Here is a 15,831-nt window from a genome sequence, read left to right as displayed (position 1 = left end):
AAAAATCATCGAGCAAGGTGCCACCTCAACACCCGAGGTGCAACCCGTCGCATTCAAGGCGACGGAAGAAGAAAAGAAGGACTCTACACCAAGTAGGATCCCCATCGACGCCTCCAAGCTCGACAACAAGGAAATGACGCTCATCATCAAGGGGAGAGATTACAAGCCCCGTTCCAAGAAGGTTTGCTACAAGTGTGGTAAGCCTGGTCACTTTATAACAAAATGTCCTATTTCTAGTGACAGTGACAGGGGCGACGACAAAAAAGGAAGAAGGAAGGAGAAGAAGAAGTATTACAAGAAGAAGGGCGGCGATGCACATGTTTGTCGGGAATGGGACTACGACGAGAGCTCCACCGACTCCTCCTCTGACGAGGATGCCGCCAACATCGCCGTCAACAAAGGCCTCATCTTCCCCAACGTCGGCCACAAGTGCCTCATGGCAAAAGACGGCAAGAAGAAGGTAAAATCTAGATCCTCCACTAAATATGCTACATCTAGTGATGAGGAGAACTCTAGTGATGATGAGGATAACTTACTCACCCTTTTTGCCAACTTAAACATGCAACAAAAAGAAAAATTGAATGAATTGATTAGTGCTATTCATGAGAAGGATGAACTCTTGGATAACCAAGAGGACTTCCTAATTAAAGAAAATAAAAATCATGTTAAGGTTAAAAATGCCTATGCTCTAGAGGTAGAAAAATGTGAAAAATTAACTAGTGAGCTAAGTTCTTGTCATGATACTATTGCCAACCTTAGGAATAAAAATGAGAAATTAATTGCTAAGGTTGAAAGTTTAAATGTTTGTGATGATTCAATTGTTAGTCTTAAGAATGATAATGCTAAATTAATTGCTAAGATTGACAAATTGAATGCATCCCTCTCTAGCCTTAAAATTGAGAATGAAAAATTAATTGCTAAGGCTAAAGGTTTAAACATTTGCAATGTTTCTATTTCCAATCTTAGAGATGAAAATGCTATTTTACATGCTAAGATTGTTGAATTAAATGCTTGCAAACCCTCTACATCTACCGTTGAGCATGTTACTATTTGTACTAGATGTAGAGATATTAATACTGATGCTATTCATGATCACCTAGCTTTAATTAAACAACAAAATGATCACATAGCTCAACTTAGTGCTAAGATTAATGAGCATGACTTAGAAAATGAAAATTTTAAATTTGCTAGAAGCATGCTCTATAGTGGGAGACGCCCTGGCATTAAGGATGGCATTGGCTTCCAACAGGGAAACAATGTCAAGCTTAGTGCCCCTAAGAAATTGTCTAATTTTGTTAAGGGTAAGGCTCCCATGGTTCAGGATAACGAGGGTTACTTTTTATACCCTGCCGGTTATCCCGAACACAAAAATAGGAGAATTCATTCTAGGAAGTCTCACTCTGGCTCTCATCATGCTTTTATGTATAAGAGTGAGGCATCTAGTTCTAGGCAATCCACTCATGCTAAATTGCCTAAGAAGAAAACTCCTATTGCATCAAATGAGCCTATTGTTTCATTTAATACTTTTGATGCTTCATATGTTTTAACTAACAAATCAGGCAAAGTAGTTGCCAAATATGTTGGGGGCAAATACAAGGGATCAAAGACTTGTGTTTGGGTACCCAAGGTGCTTGTTTCTAATGTCAAAGGACCTAAGATCGTTTGGGTACCTAAGAACAAGGCCTAAATTTGTTTTGTAGGTTTATGCATCTGGGGCTCAAGTTGGATAATTGATAGCGGGTCCACAAACCACATGACTGGGGAGAAAAGGATGTTCTCTTATGAGAAAAAACATGATCCCCAAAGAGCTATCACATTCGGGGATGGAAATCAAGGTTTGGTCAAAGGACTTGGTAAAATTGCAATATCACCTGACCATTCTATTTCCAATGTTTTTCTTGTAGATTCTTTAGATTACAATTTGCTTTCTGTTTCTCAATTATGTAAAATGGGCTACAACTGTCTTTTTAATGACGTAGGTGTTACTGTCTTTAGAAGAAGTGATGATTCAATAGCATTTAAGGGGGTGTTAGAGGGTCAGATATACTTAGTTGATTTTAATAGAGCTGAACTCGACACTTGCTTAATTGCTAAGACTAACATGGGTTGGCTCTGGCATCGCCGACTAGCACACGTTGGGATGAAGAATCTTCATAAGCTTCTAAAGGGAGAGCATATTTTGGGACTAACCAATGTTCATTTTGAGAAAGACAGGGTTTGTAGTGCATGTCAAGCAGGAAAGCAAGTTGGTGGTCATCATCCACACAAGAACATCATAACGACTGACAGGCCACTCGAGCTACTCCACATGGATCTATTCGGCCCGATCGCTTACATAAGCATCGATGGGAGTAAGTACTGTCTAGTTATTGTGGATGATTATTCTCACTTCACTTGGGTGTTCTTTTTGCAGGAAAAATCTCAAACCCAAGAGACCTTAAAGGGGTGCTTGAGACGGGCTCAAAATGAGTTCATCTTAAGGATAAAAAAGATTAGAAGCGACAACGGGACGGAGTTCAAGAACTCACAAATAAAAGGCTGTCTTGAGGACGAGGGCATAAAGCACGAGTTCTCTTCTCCCTACACGCCACAACAAAATGGTGTAGTGGAGAGGAAGAATAGAACTCTACTTGACATGGCAAGGACCATGCTTGATGAGTACAAGACTTCGGACCGGTTTTGGGCGGAAGCAATCAACACCGCTTGCTACGCCATCAACCGTCTCTATCTTCACCGGATCCTCAAGAAGACATCATATGAACTCCTAACCGGTAAAAAGCCCAATGTTTCATATTTTAGAGTCTTTGGTAGCAAATGCTTTATTCTTGTTAAAAGAGTAAATTTGCTCCTAAGGCTGTAGAAGGCTTTTTACTTGGCTATGACTCAAACACAAGGGCATATAGAGTCTTTAACAAGTCCACTAGACTAGTTGAAGTTTCTTGTGACATTGTGTTTGATGAGACTAACGGCTCTCAAGTAGAGCAAATTGATCTTGATGAGCTAGATGATAAAGAGGCTCAGTGCGTCGCGCTAAGGAACATGTCCATTGGGGATGTGTGTCCTAAGGAATCCGAAGAGCCTCCACAAGCACAAGATCAACCATCTTCCTCCATGCAAGCGTCTCCACCAACTCAAGATGAGGATCAAGCTCAAGATGATGAAAATGAAGATCAAGAGGAGTCACCTCAAGAGGAGGACAATGATCAAGGGGGAGATGCTAATGATCAAGACAAGGAAGATGATGACGGTCCAAGACCGCCACACCCAAGAGTCCACCAAGCAATACAACGAGATCACCCCGTAAACTCCATCCTCGACGATATTCATAAGGGGGTAACCACTCGATCTCGTGTTGCTCATTTTTGTGAACATTACTCCTTTGTGTCTTCTATTGAGCCATACCGGGTAGAAGATGCATTAAGGGATTCAGATTGGGTGTTGGCGATGCAAGAGGAACTCAACAACTTCACGAGGAATGAGGTATGGTGTCTTGTTCCATGTCTTACTCAAAATGTTGTAGGAACCAAGTGGGTCTTCCGCAACAAGCAAGATGAGCATGGTGTGGTGACAAGGAACAAAGCCCGACTTGTGGCCAAGGGATATTCACAAGTCGAAGGTTTGGATTTCGGTGAAACCTATGCACCCGTAGCTAGGCTTGAGTCAATTCGTATATTACTTGCCTATGCTACTTACCATGGCTTTAAGCTTTATCAAATGGACGTGAAAAGTGCCTTCCTCAACGGACCAATCAAGGAGGAGGTCTATGTTGAGCAACCTCCCGGCTTTGAAGATAGTGAGTACCCTAATCACGTCTATAAACTCTCTAAGGCGCTTTATGGGCTCAAGCAAGCCCCAAGAGCATGGTATGAATGTCTAAGAGATTTTCTTATCGCTAATGGCTTCAAAGTCGGAAAAGCCGATCCTACTCTCTTTACTAAGACTATTGAAAATGATTTGTTTGTTTGCCAAATTTATGTTGATGATATCATATTTGGGTCTACTAACAAATCTACATGTGAAGAGTTTAGTAGGATCATGGTACAAAAATTCGAGATGTCTATGATGGGGGAGTTGAAGTATTTCTTAGGATTTCAAGTCAAGCAACTCCAAGAGGGCACCTTCATTAGCCAAACGAAGTACATTCAAGACATTCTTACCAAGTTTGGGATGAAGGATGCCAAGCCCATCAAGACACCCATCGGAACCAATGGGCATCTCGACCTCGACACGGGAGGTAAATCCATAGATCAAAAGGTATATCGGTCGATGATAGGATCTTTACTCTATTTATGTGCATCTCGACCGGATATAATGCTTTCCGTATGCATGTGTGCAAGATTCCAAGCCGATCCTAAGGAAGCTCACCTTAGGGCCATAAAACGAATCTTGAGATATTTAGTTTATACTCCTAAGTTTGGCCTTTGGTACCCTAGGGGATCCACTTTTGATTTAATTGGATATTCAGATGCTGATTGGGCAGGGTGTAAAATTGATAGAAAGAGCACATCAGGGACTTGCCAGTTCTTGGGAAGATCCCTGGTGTCATGGGCTTCAAAGAAACAAAATTCTGTAGCTCTTTCTACCGTCGAAGCCGAGTATATTGCCGCAGGCCATTGTTGCGCGCAATTGCTTTGGATGAGGCAAACCCTTAGGGACTATGGTTACAAATTAACCAAAGTTCCTCCCCTATGTGATAATGAAAGTGCAATCCGCATGGCGGATAATCCCGTTGAGCACAGCCGCACTAAGCACATAGCCATTCGGTATCACTTTTTGAGTGATCACCAACAACGGGAAGATATCGAGATTGCTTACATTAACACCAAAGATCAATTAGTCGATATCTTTACCAAGCCATTAGATGAAAAATCTTTTACCAAACTTAGGCATGAGCTAAATATTCTTGATTCTAGGAATTTTGATTGATATTTTGCACACATAGCTCATTTATATACCTTTGATCATATCTCTTTCATGTGCTATGACTAATGTGTTTTCAAGTGAATATTATGCTAAGTCATAGATTGAAAGGGAAATGGAGTCCTCGGCGAAGACAAAAGGCTTCCACTCCACTCCATCGAATTATTCATCCTTCGCCGTCGCTCCACAACGCTCTCCAATTTGGTATAATATTCACTCCTATATTATTTACCAAAGGGGGAGAAAGTTTGAAAAAGGACTTATATTTCACTCACAAGTATCCGTTTTTGGCGATTCATGCCAAAGGGGGAGAAAGTATTAGCCCAAAGCAAAAGGACCGCACCACCACCAATTTAAAAAATTTGTAGTCTTTCAATTTGTATTAAAGAAGTGTTTTTAAAGATTTTCAAATTGGTGTCTTATTTTTGATATAATTTCAAATTGGTATACCCTCTTCAAAATTAATATCTAAAACCCTCTTGAACACTAGGAGGAGGATTTCATTAAGGGGAGTTTTGTTTAGTCAAAGGAAAAGCATTTGAAACAGGGGGAGAAAATTTCAAATCTTGAAAATGCTTCTCAAAATCTTATTCATTTACCTTTGACTATTTGCAAAAGGACTTTGAAAAGAATTTCCAAAAGAGTTTGCAAAAACAAAACAAGTGGTGCAAGCGTGGTCCAAAATGTTAAAAATGAAGAAAGCATCCATGCATATCTTATAAAATGTATATTGGTTCAATTTTAAGTAGCCTTTGCACTTACATTATGCAAACTAGTTCAATTCTGCACTTATACATTTGCTTTGGTTTGTGTTGGCATCAATCACCAAAAAGGGGGAGATTGAAAGGGAAATAGGCTCACTCATTTTCCTAAATAATTTTGGTGGTTGAAGTGCCCAACACAAATAATTGGACTAACTAGTTTGCTCTAGATTACAAGTTCTACAGGTGCCAAAGGTTCACAATAAACCAATACAAAGTTCAAAGAAAGGGTTCAAAAAGAAAGGAGCAAAGCAACCAAAGGCTGCTCTGGTCTGGCGCACCAGACTGTCCGGTGTGCCACCGGACAGTGTCTGGTGCACCAGGGTGGATTCTCTCCAACTTGCCACCTTCGGGAATTCGGGTAGGCCGCTCCACTATAATTCACCGGATTGTCCGGTGTAGCGCCGGACTGTCCGATGTGCCAAGCGGAGCAACAGTCATCCGCACCAACGGTCATCTGCAACGCTACAGTGCGCGACTACGCGCGCAGAAGTAAGAGCAGGCGCCAGAAGGCGCAACGGACAGTGAACAGTGACTGTCCGGTGCACCACCGGACTGTCCGGTGGCCCACATGTCAGAAGCTCCAACGGTCGAATCCTAACGGCCTGGTGACGTGGCTGGCGCACCGGACAGTGTCCGGTGCGCCATACGACAGAAGCCCTCACCAACGGTCCTTTTGGTGGTTGGGGCTATAAAAACCCCCAACCACCACACTTCAATGCGTCCAAGTTTTCAGCCATCAAACCTCATACAAGAGCTCTAGACTTCATTCTAAGACACAAACAAAGAGATCAAATCCTCTCCCAAGTCCAAAGATCATTCCAATCAAATAGTGACTAGTGAGAGAGACAATTGTGTTCATTTGAGTTCTTGCGCTTGGATTGCTTTTCTTCTTCCTTCTTTCTTGTTTCCAACTCAATTGTAATCAAGGCAAGAGACACCAATTGTGTGGTGGTCCTTGTGGGGACTTAGTGTCCCGATTGATTGAGAAGAGAAGCTCACTCGGTCTAGGTGACCGTTTGAGAGAGGGAAAGGGTTGAAAGAGACCCGGTCTTTGTGACCACCTCAACGGGGAGTAGGTTTGCATGAACCGAACCTGGGTAAAACAAATCACCGTGTCATCCGCCTTATTTGCTTGTGATTTATTTTTGCCCTCTCTTTCAGACTCGATTATATTTCTAACGCTAACCCCGACTTGTAGTTATGCTTAAACTTTATAAATTTCAGATTTGCCTGTTCACCCCCCCTCTAGGCGACTTTCACAATTATTTGTGTTGGGCAATTCAACCACCAAAATCATTTAGGAAAAGGTTTGACCCTATTTCCCTTTCAATCTCCCCCTTTTCGGCGATTGATGCCAACACAAACCAAAGCAAATATATAAGTGCATAATTGAACTAGTTTGCATAAGGTAAGTGTAAAGGTTGCTTGGAATTAAACCAATTAATACTTTCATAAGATATGCATGGATTGCTTTCTTTCTTTTAACATTTTGGACCACGCTTGCACCACTTGTTTTGTTTTTGCAAAATCTTTTGGAAAAATCTTTTCATAGTAGTTTTGCAAATAGTCAAAAGTATATGAATAAGATTGCAAGAAGCATTTTCAAGATTTGAAATTTTTCTCCCCCTGTTTCAAATGCTTTTCCTTTGACTAAACAAAACTCCCCCTTAATGAAATTCTCCTCTTAGTGTTCAAGAGGGGTTTACCAATTGAAAGAAGATCAAATATTTTAGATACCAAATTTTTGAAAGACTCCTCCTTAAGATATAGATACCAATTGAGATAGAATTTCTTAGAGGAATACTACTTTCAAAGATACCAATTGAAAAAAACATTTAACAATTTAAACTTGTTTCGAAAATTTTGAAATTGGCATGGTGGTGCGGTCCTTTTGCTTTGGGCTAATACTCTCTCCCCTTTGGCATTAATCGCCAAAAACGGAGTCTTTAGAGCCCTTTTACTTTCTCCTAAATAGTACAAATGAATATGAGTGAAGATTATACCAAAGTGGAGAGTGGTGCGGAGTGACGGCGAAGGGTAAATGATATCGGTAGAGTGGAGTGGAAGCCTTGTATTCGCCAAGAACTCCATTTCCCTTTCAATCTATGACTTAGCATAAGAATGTACTTGAAAACACATTAGTCATAGCACATGAAAGAGATATGATCAAAGGTATATAAATGAGCTATGTGTACAAAGTATTCATCAAAATTCCGAGAATCAAGAATGTTAGCTCATTCCTAAGTTTGGTAAAGGTTTTCTCATCTAGTGGTTTGGTAAAGATATCGGCTAATTGTTCTTTGGTGCTAACATAAGCAATCTCGATATCCCCCTTTGTTGGTGATCCCTCAAAAAGTTATACCGAATGGCTATGTGCTTAGTGCGGCTGTGCTCAACGGGATTATCCACCATGCAGATTGCACTCTCATTATCACATAGGAGAGGGACTCTGGTTAATTTGTAACCATAGTCCCTAATGGTTTTCCTCATCCAAAGCAATTGCGCGCAACAATGGCCTGCGACAATATACTCGATCGACTTCGACGGTAGAGAGAGCTACTGAATTTTGTTTCTTTGAAGCCCAAGACACCAGGGATCTTCCCAAGAACTGACAAGTCCCTGATGTGATCTTTCTATCAATTTTACACCCTGCCCAATCAGCATCTAAGTAACCTATTAAATCAAAAGTGGATCCCTTGGGGTACCAAAGACCAAACTTAGGTGTATGAACTAAATATCTCAAGATTCTTTTCATGGCCTTAAGGTGAACTTCCTTAGGATCGACTTGGAATCTTGCACACATGCATACGGAAAGCATAATATCCGGTCGAGATGCACATAAATAGAGTAAAGATCCTATAATCGACTGGTATACCTTTTGATCTACGGATTTACCTCCCGTGTCGAGGTCGAGATGCCCATTGGTTCCCATGGGTGTCTTGATGGGCTTGGCATCCTTCATTCCAAACTTGGTGAGTATGTCTTGAATGTACTTCGTTTGGCTGATGAAGGTGCCCTCTTGGAGTTGCTTTACTTGAAATCCTAGGAAATACTTCAACTCCCCCATCATAGACATCTTGAATTTCTGAATCATTATCCTACTAAACTCTTCACAAGTAGATTTGTTAGTAGACCCAAATATGATATCATCAATATAAATTTGGCATACAAACAAATCATTTGTAATGGTTTTAGTAAAGAGTGTAGGATCGGCTTTTCCGACTTTGAAACCATTAGTGATAAGGAAATCTCTTAGGCATTCATACCATGCTCTTGGGGCTTGCTTGAGCCCATAAAGCGTCTTTGAGAGTTTATAGACATGATTAGGGTACTCACTATCTTCAAAGTTGAGACGTTGCTCAACATAAACCTCCTCCTTGATTGGTCCATGTAACACCCCTGGTGTTACTGTTACTAAAACTTGAGCATAACATCATAAGCATTGGCATATCATGTGTTTGTCACACCTAGAGTGCATTCACTAGGCAAAAATTTCAAGCAAGTTGTATTGATGTGACATTTTGTGAATAAAACCCTAGAGTAGGGTACCTAACCCTAGATTGAACTTAATTGAGCAAACAAGGCTTAAATAGGAGAAAATTTCAAAACTCAGTTGAAATAACCATGTAATGTCACCATGAATAAACATACATAGTATTCAAACCCTGGAATCCCCAAAAACCCTAAAAAGAACCCTCGAAAACCCTAGACTTAAACCCTAGGGGGCTAAGTGCAAAATTAGTGCACTTTTGGACTAAAGTGCAAAAACCATGAAAGTAAGACACCTTAAGTACTATGGTTCACAAGAATATGGATTTGCAATTTAAACCCTAAGTTTTTGAACTTATTTGCAAAAAGGCCACACTTATACTCAAATGGCTAAGTCTGAAATCAGTGACATTGGCTCAACTTTGGAGCCCTATATCTGCCAAGTTATAAAGGTTTTGCCCTAGGTCACCACATCAATTTTGTAGAGCTATTATAGGAGAGTAACTTTGGTACAGATATCTTCTTGGGTTGTGAAAGGGAATTAGGCTTACACCTTCTTCCTAATTGATTTTGGTGGCTGAATTGCCCAACACAAACAATTGGACTAACTAGTTTGCTCTAGTCTATAAGTTTTACAGGCACCAAAGGTTCACAATAGGCCAATAAATAGACCAAGAAAGGGTTCAAACAAAGAGAGCTAAAGAGATCCCAAAGGCACCCTGGTCTGGCGCACCGGACTGTCCGGTGTGCCACCGGACAGTGTCCGGTGCGCCAGGGCACTTGAAGATCAACTCGCTACCTTCGGGAAAATCAGAGGGCGCTCAGCTATAATTCACCGGACTGTCCGGTGAGTCACCGGACAGTGTCCGGTGCACACCGGACTGTCTGGTGTGCCAGTGGAGCAACGGCTACTTCGCGCGCAACGGTCGTCTGCAACCGCATTCAATGCGCTACAGTGCGCGTCAGAGTCAGAGCACGCGTAGTTGGCACACCGGACCGTCTACAGGACCTGTCCGGTGCACCACCGGACAGCCCAGAGGCCCCACAAGTCAGAGCTCCAACGATCGAACCTCAACGGCTGGCTGACATGGCTGGCGCACCGGACTGTCCGGTGCGCCATGCGACAGTAGTCTTCCAACGACCATTTTTGGTGGTTGGGGCTATAAATACCCCAACCACTCCACATTCAATGGCATCCAAGATTCTACACTTCTACACCTTACAAGAGCTATACCATTCAATACAAGACACACCAAAGAGATCAAATCCTCTCCCAACTCCACACAAAGCTTTAGTGATTGGAGAGAGAGATTTGTTGTGTTCATTTGAGCTCTTGCGCTTGGATTGCTTCTTTTCTTTCTCATTCTTCTTGTGATCATACTCAATTGTAACCGAGGCAAGAGACACCAATTGTGTGGTGGTCCTTGCGGGAACTTCGTGTTCCATTTAATTGAGAAGAGAAGCTCACTCGGTCTAAGTGACCGTTTGAGAGAGGGAAAGGGTTGAAAGAGACCCGGTCTTTGTGACCACCTCAACGGGGAGTAGGTTTGAAAGAACCGAACCTCGGTAAAACAAATCATCGTGTCTCGCTCTTTATTTGCTCACGATTTGTTTTGCACCCTCTCTCTCAGACTCGTTTATATTTCTAACGCTAACCCCTCTTGTAGTTGTGCTTAAGTTTATAAATTTCAGATTCGCCCTATTCACCCCCAAGTCGACTTTCAATTGTTATCAGAGCCTGGTGCTTCATTAGAGCCTAACCGCTCGAAGTGATGTCGGGAGCATCCGCCAAGAGGGAGATCGGGACAAGCGAGAAGCCCGCTACAAGCCATGGGAAGGCTCCATCCGGGGAGTCCGCCAACAAGGTGAAGGGATCCCCTTCACACAACAAGTCGGGTCGGAGCGGTGACAAGAAAAAGAAGATGAGGAAGGTGGTCTACTACGAGACTGACTCTTAGTCGCCATCCACCTTCGGCTCCGACACGCCGTCCGTAACTTCTAAGCGCCATGAGCACAAGAAGTTTAGTAAGATTCCCCTACGTTACCCTCACATTTCCAAACGTACTCCATTACTTTCCGTCCCATTAGGCAAACCACCTATGTTTGATGGTGAAGATTATAATATGTGGAGTGATAAAATGAGGCATCATCTAACCTCACTCCACACTAGCATTTGTGATGTTGTTGAGATTGGAGTACAGGTTCCATCACCGGGGGATGAAGACTATGATTCGGACAAAGTCGCCCAAATCCGGCACTTCAACTCTCAAGCCACCACTATACTCCTCGCCTCTCTAAGTCGAGAGGAGTATAACAAGGTGCAAGGATTAAAGAGCGCCAAGGAGATTTGGGATGTACTCAAGACCGCGCACGAAGGAGATGAGGTGACCAAAATCACCAAACGAGAGACGATCGAGGGGGAGCTCGGTCGGTTCCGACTCAACCAAGGCGAGGACCCTCAAGCCATGTACAATCGCTTGAAGACCTTGGTGAATCAAGTGTGGAACATCGAGAGCACAAAATGGGATGACCATGAAATGGTCAAGGTTATTCTTAGATCACTTGTTTTTCTTAACCCTACACAAGTGCAATTAATTCGTGGTAATCCTAGATATACACTAATGTCTCCCGAGGAAGTAATAGGTAATTTTGTGAGCTTTGAGTTGATGATCAAAGGCTCAAAGAAGATCATCGAGCTAGATGGCCCCTCCACGCTCGAAGCACAGCCGATCGCATTCAAGGCGACGGAGAAGAAGGAAGAGTCTACATCAAGTAGACAACCCATCGACGCCTCTAAGCTCGACAATGAGGAGATGGCGCTCATCATCATGAGCTTCCGCCAAATCCTCAAGCAAAGGAGGGGGAAAGATTACAAGCCCCGCTCCAAGAAAGTTTGCTACAAGTGTGGTAAGCCCGGTCATTTTATTGCAAAATGTCCACTATCTAGTGACAGTGACAAGGGCGACGACAAGAAGGGCAAGAGGAGAGAAAAGAAGAGGTACCACAAGAAGAGGGGCGGCGATGCCCATGTGTGCCGCGAATGGGACTCCGACGAGAGCTCCTCCAACTCCTCCTCCGACGAGGACGCCGCCAACATCGTTGTCACCAAGGGCCTCCTCTTCCCCAACGTCGGCCACAAGTGCCTCATGGCAAAGGATGGCAAAAGAAAGAAGGTAAAATCAAGATCCTCCACTAAATATGAAACCTCTAGTGATGAGGATAATGCTAGTAATGAGGAGGATAACTTGCGCACCCTTTTTGCCAACCTTAGCATGCAACAAAAAGAAAATCTAAATGAATTAATTAGTGCTATTCATGAGAAGGATGAACTCTTGGACACCCAAGAGGACTTCCTAATTAAGGAAAATAAGAAGCATGCTAAGGTTAAAAATGCTTACGCTCTAGAAGTAGAAAAATGTGAAAAACTATCTAGTGAGCTAAGCACTTGCCATGACACTATTGCCAACCTTAGAAATGAAAATGCTAAATTAATTGCTAAGGTTGATTCTAATATTTGTGATGTTTCAATTCCCAATCTTAGAGATGATAATGTTAACTTGCTTGCTAAGATTGAAGAATTGAATGTCTCTCTTGCTAGCCTTAAGATTGAAAATGAAAAATTAATTGCCAAGGCTAAGGAATTAGATGTTTGCAATGCTTCCATTTCCGATCTTAGAGATAACAATGATATTTTACGTGCTAAGATTGTTGAACTTAATTCTTGCAAACCCTCTACATCTACAATTGAGCATGTCACCATTTGCACTAGATGTAGAGATATTGACATTGATGCTATTCATGATCGTATGGCTTTAATTAAACAATAAAATGATCACATAGCTCAACTTAATGCTAGAATTAATGAGCATGACTTAGAAAATGAGAAATTTAAATTTGCTAGAAGCATGCTCTATAGTGGGAGACGCCCTGGCATCAAGGATGGCATTGGCTTCCAAAAGGGGGACAATGTCAAACTTAATGCCCCTCCTAAAAGATTGTCTAACTTTGTAAAGGGCAAGGCTCCCATGCCTCAGGATAACGAGGGTTACATTTTATACCCTGCTGGTTATCCCGAGAGCAAAATTAGGAGAATTCATTCTAGGAAGTCTCACTCTGGCCCTAATCATGCTTTTATGTATAAGGGTGAGACATCTAGCTCTAGGCAATCAACCCGTGCGAAATTGCCTAAAAAGAAAACTCCAATTGCATCAAATGATTCTAAAATTTCATTTAAAACTTTTGATGCATCTTATGTTTTAACTAACAAATCCGGCAAGGTAGTTGCCAAGTATGTTGGGGGCAAGCACAAGGGGTCAAAGACTTGTGTTTGGGTACCCAAAGTTCTTGTATCTAATGTCAAAGGACCCAAAACTATTTGGGTACCTAAAATCAAGAACTAAATTTGTTTTGTAGGTTTATGCATCCGAGGGCTCAAGTTGGATCATCGATAGCGGGTGCACAAACCACATGACAGGGGAGAAGAAGATGTTCTCCTCCTATGAGAAAAACCAAGATCCCCAACGAGCTATCACATTCGGGGATGGAAATCAAGGTTTGGTCAAAGGATTGGGTAAAATTGCTATATCACCTGACCATTCCATTTCCAATGTTTTTCTTGTAGATTCTTTAGATTACAACTTGCTTTCAGTTCCGCAATTATGTAAAATGGGTTACAACTGTCTTTTTATGGATACAGGTGTTACTGTTTTAGAAGAAGTGATGGTTCAATAGCATTTAAGGGAGTGTTAGAGGGTCAGCTATACTTAGTAGACTTTGATAGAGCTGAACTCGACACTTGCTTAACTGCTAAGACTAACTTGGGCTGGCTCTGGCATCGCCGACTAGCACATGTTGGAATGAAGAATCTTCACAAGCCTCTAAAGGGAGAACACATTTTGGGACTAATAGATGTTCATTTTGAGAAAGACAGGATTTGTAGCGCATGTCAGGCAGGGAAGCAAGTTGGTGTTCATCATCCACATAATAACATCATGACGACTGACAGGCCACTCGAGCTCCTACACATGGATCTATTCGGCCCGATTGCTTACATAAGCATCGGCGGGAGTAAGTACTGTCTAGTTATTGTGGATGATTATTCTCGCTTCACTTGGGTGTTCTTTTTGCATGAAAAATTTCATACCTAAGAGACCCTAAAAGGATTCTTGAGACGGGCTCAAAACGAGTTCGACTTAAGGATCAAGAAAATAAGAAGCGACAACGGGACAGAGTTCAAGAACTCTCAAATTGAAGGCTTCCTTGAGGAGGAGGGCATTAAGCATGAGTTCTCTTCTCCCTACACCCCACAACAGAATGGTGTAGTGGAAAGGAAGAATCAAACTCTACTGGACATGGCAAGAACCATGCTTGATGAGTACAAGACTTCGGATCGGTTTTGGGCCGAGGAAGTCAACACCGCCTGCTACGCCATCAACCGGTTATATCTACACCGAATACTCAAGAAGAAATCTTACGAACTCCTCACCGGTAAAAAGCCCAATGTTTCATATTTTAGAGTCTTTGGTAGCAAATGTTTTATTCTTGTTAAAAGAGGTAGAAAATCTAAATTTGCTCCTAAGGCTGTAGAAGGCTTTTTACTAGGATATGATTCAAACACAAGGGCATATAGAGTCTTTAACAAGTCCTCTGGACTAGTTGAAGTTTCTTGTGACATTGTGTTTGATGAGACTAACGGCTCTCAAGTAGAGCAAGTTGATCTTGATGAGATAGGTGATGAAGAGGCTCCATGCGTTGCACTAAGGAACATGTCCATTGGGAATGTGTGTCCTAAGGAATCCGAAGAGCCACCAAATGCACAAGATCAATCATCTTCCTCCACACAGGCATCTCCACCAACTCAAGATGAGGATAAGGCTTAAAATGATGAAGGAGAAGATCAAGAAGTTGAGCCACCTCAAGAGGAGAGCAATGATCAAGGGGGAGATGCCCATGATCAAGATGAGGAAGATGAACAAGTTCCAAGACCGCCACACCCAAGAGTCCACCAAGAAATCCAACGAGATCACCCCGTGAGCACTATCCTCGGCGATATTCAAAAGGGGGTAACTACTCGATCTCGTGTGGCTCATTTTTGTGAACATTACTCTTTTGTTTCCTCTATTGAGCCACACAGGATAGAGGAAGCACTTCAAGATTCGGATTGGGTGGTGGTTATGCAAGAGGAGCTCAACAACTTCACTAGGAATGAGGTATGGCATTTAGTTCCACATCCTAATCAAAATGTTGTAGGAACCAAGTGGGTCTTCCGCAACAAGCAAGGTGAACATGGTGTGGTGACAAGGAACAAAGGCTGACTTGTGGCCAAAGGGTACTCACAAGTCGAAGGTTTGGATTTCGGTGAAACCTATGCACCCGTAGCTAGGCTTGAGTCAATACGCATATTACTTGCCTATGCTACTTACCATGGCTTTAAGTTTTACCAAATGGACGTGAAAAGTGCCTTCCTCAACGGACCAATCAAAGAGGAGGTCTATGTTGAGCAACCTCCCGGCTTTGAAGATAGTGAGTATCCTAACCATGTGTATAAACTCTCTAAGGCGCTTTATGGGCTCAAGCAAGCCCCAAGAGCATGGTATGAATGCCTAAGAGATTTTCTTATCACTTATGGCTTCAAAGTCAGAAAGGCTGATCCTACTTT

The sequence above is a fragment of the Zea mays genome, chromosome 7 (genome assembly GCF_902167145.1).
Source record: "Zea mays cultivar B73 chromosome 7, Zm-B73-REFERENCE-NAM-5.0, whole genome shotgun sequence".
In the NCBI taxonomy this organism is placed as follows: domain Eukaryota; kingdom Viridiplantae; phylum Streptophyta; class Magnoliopsida; order Poales; family Poaceae; genus Zea; species Zea mays.
The sequence above is the reverse complement of the archived record's forward strand: the minus strand, read 5'-3'. Positions refer to the sequence as shown.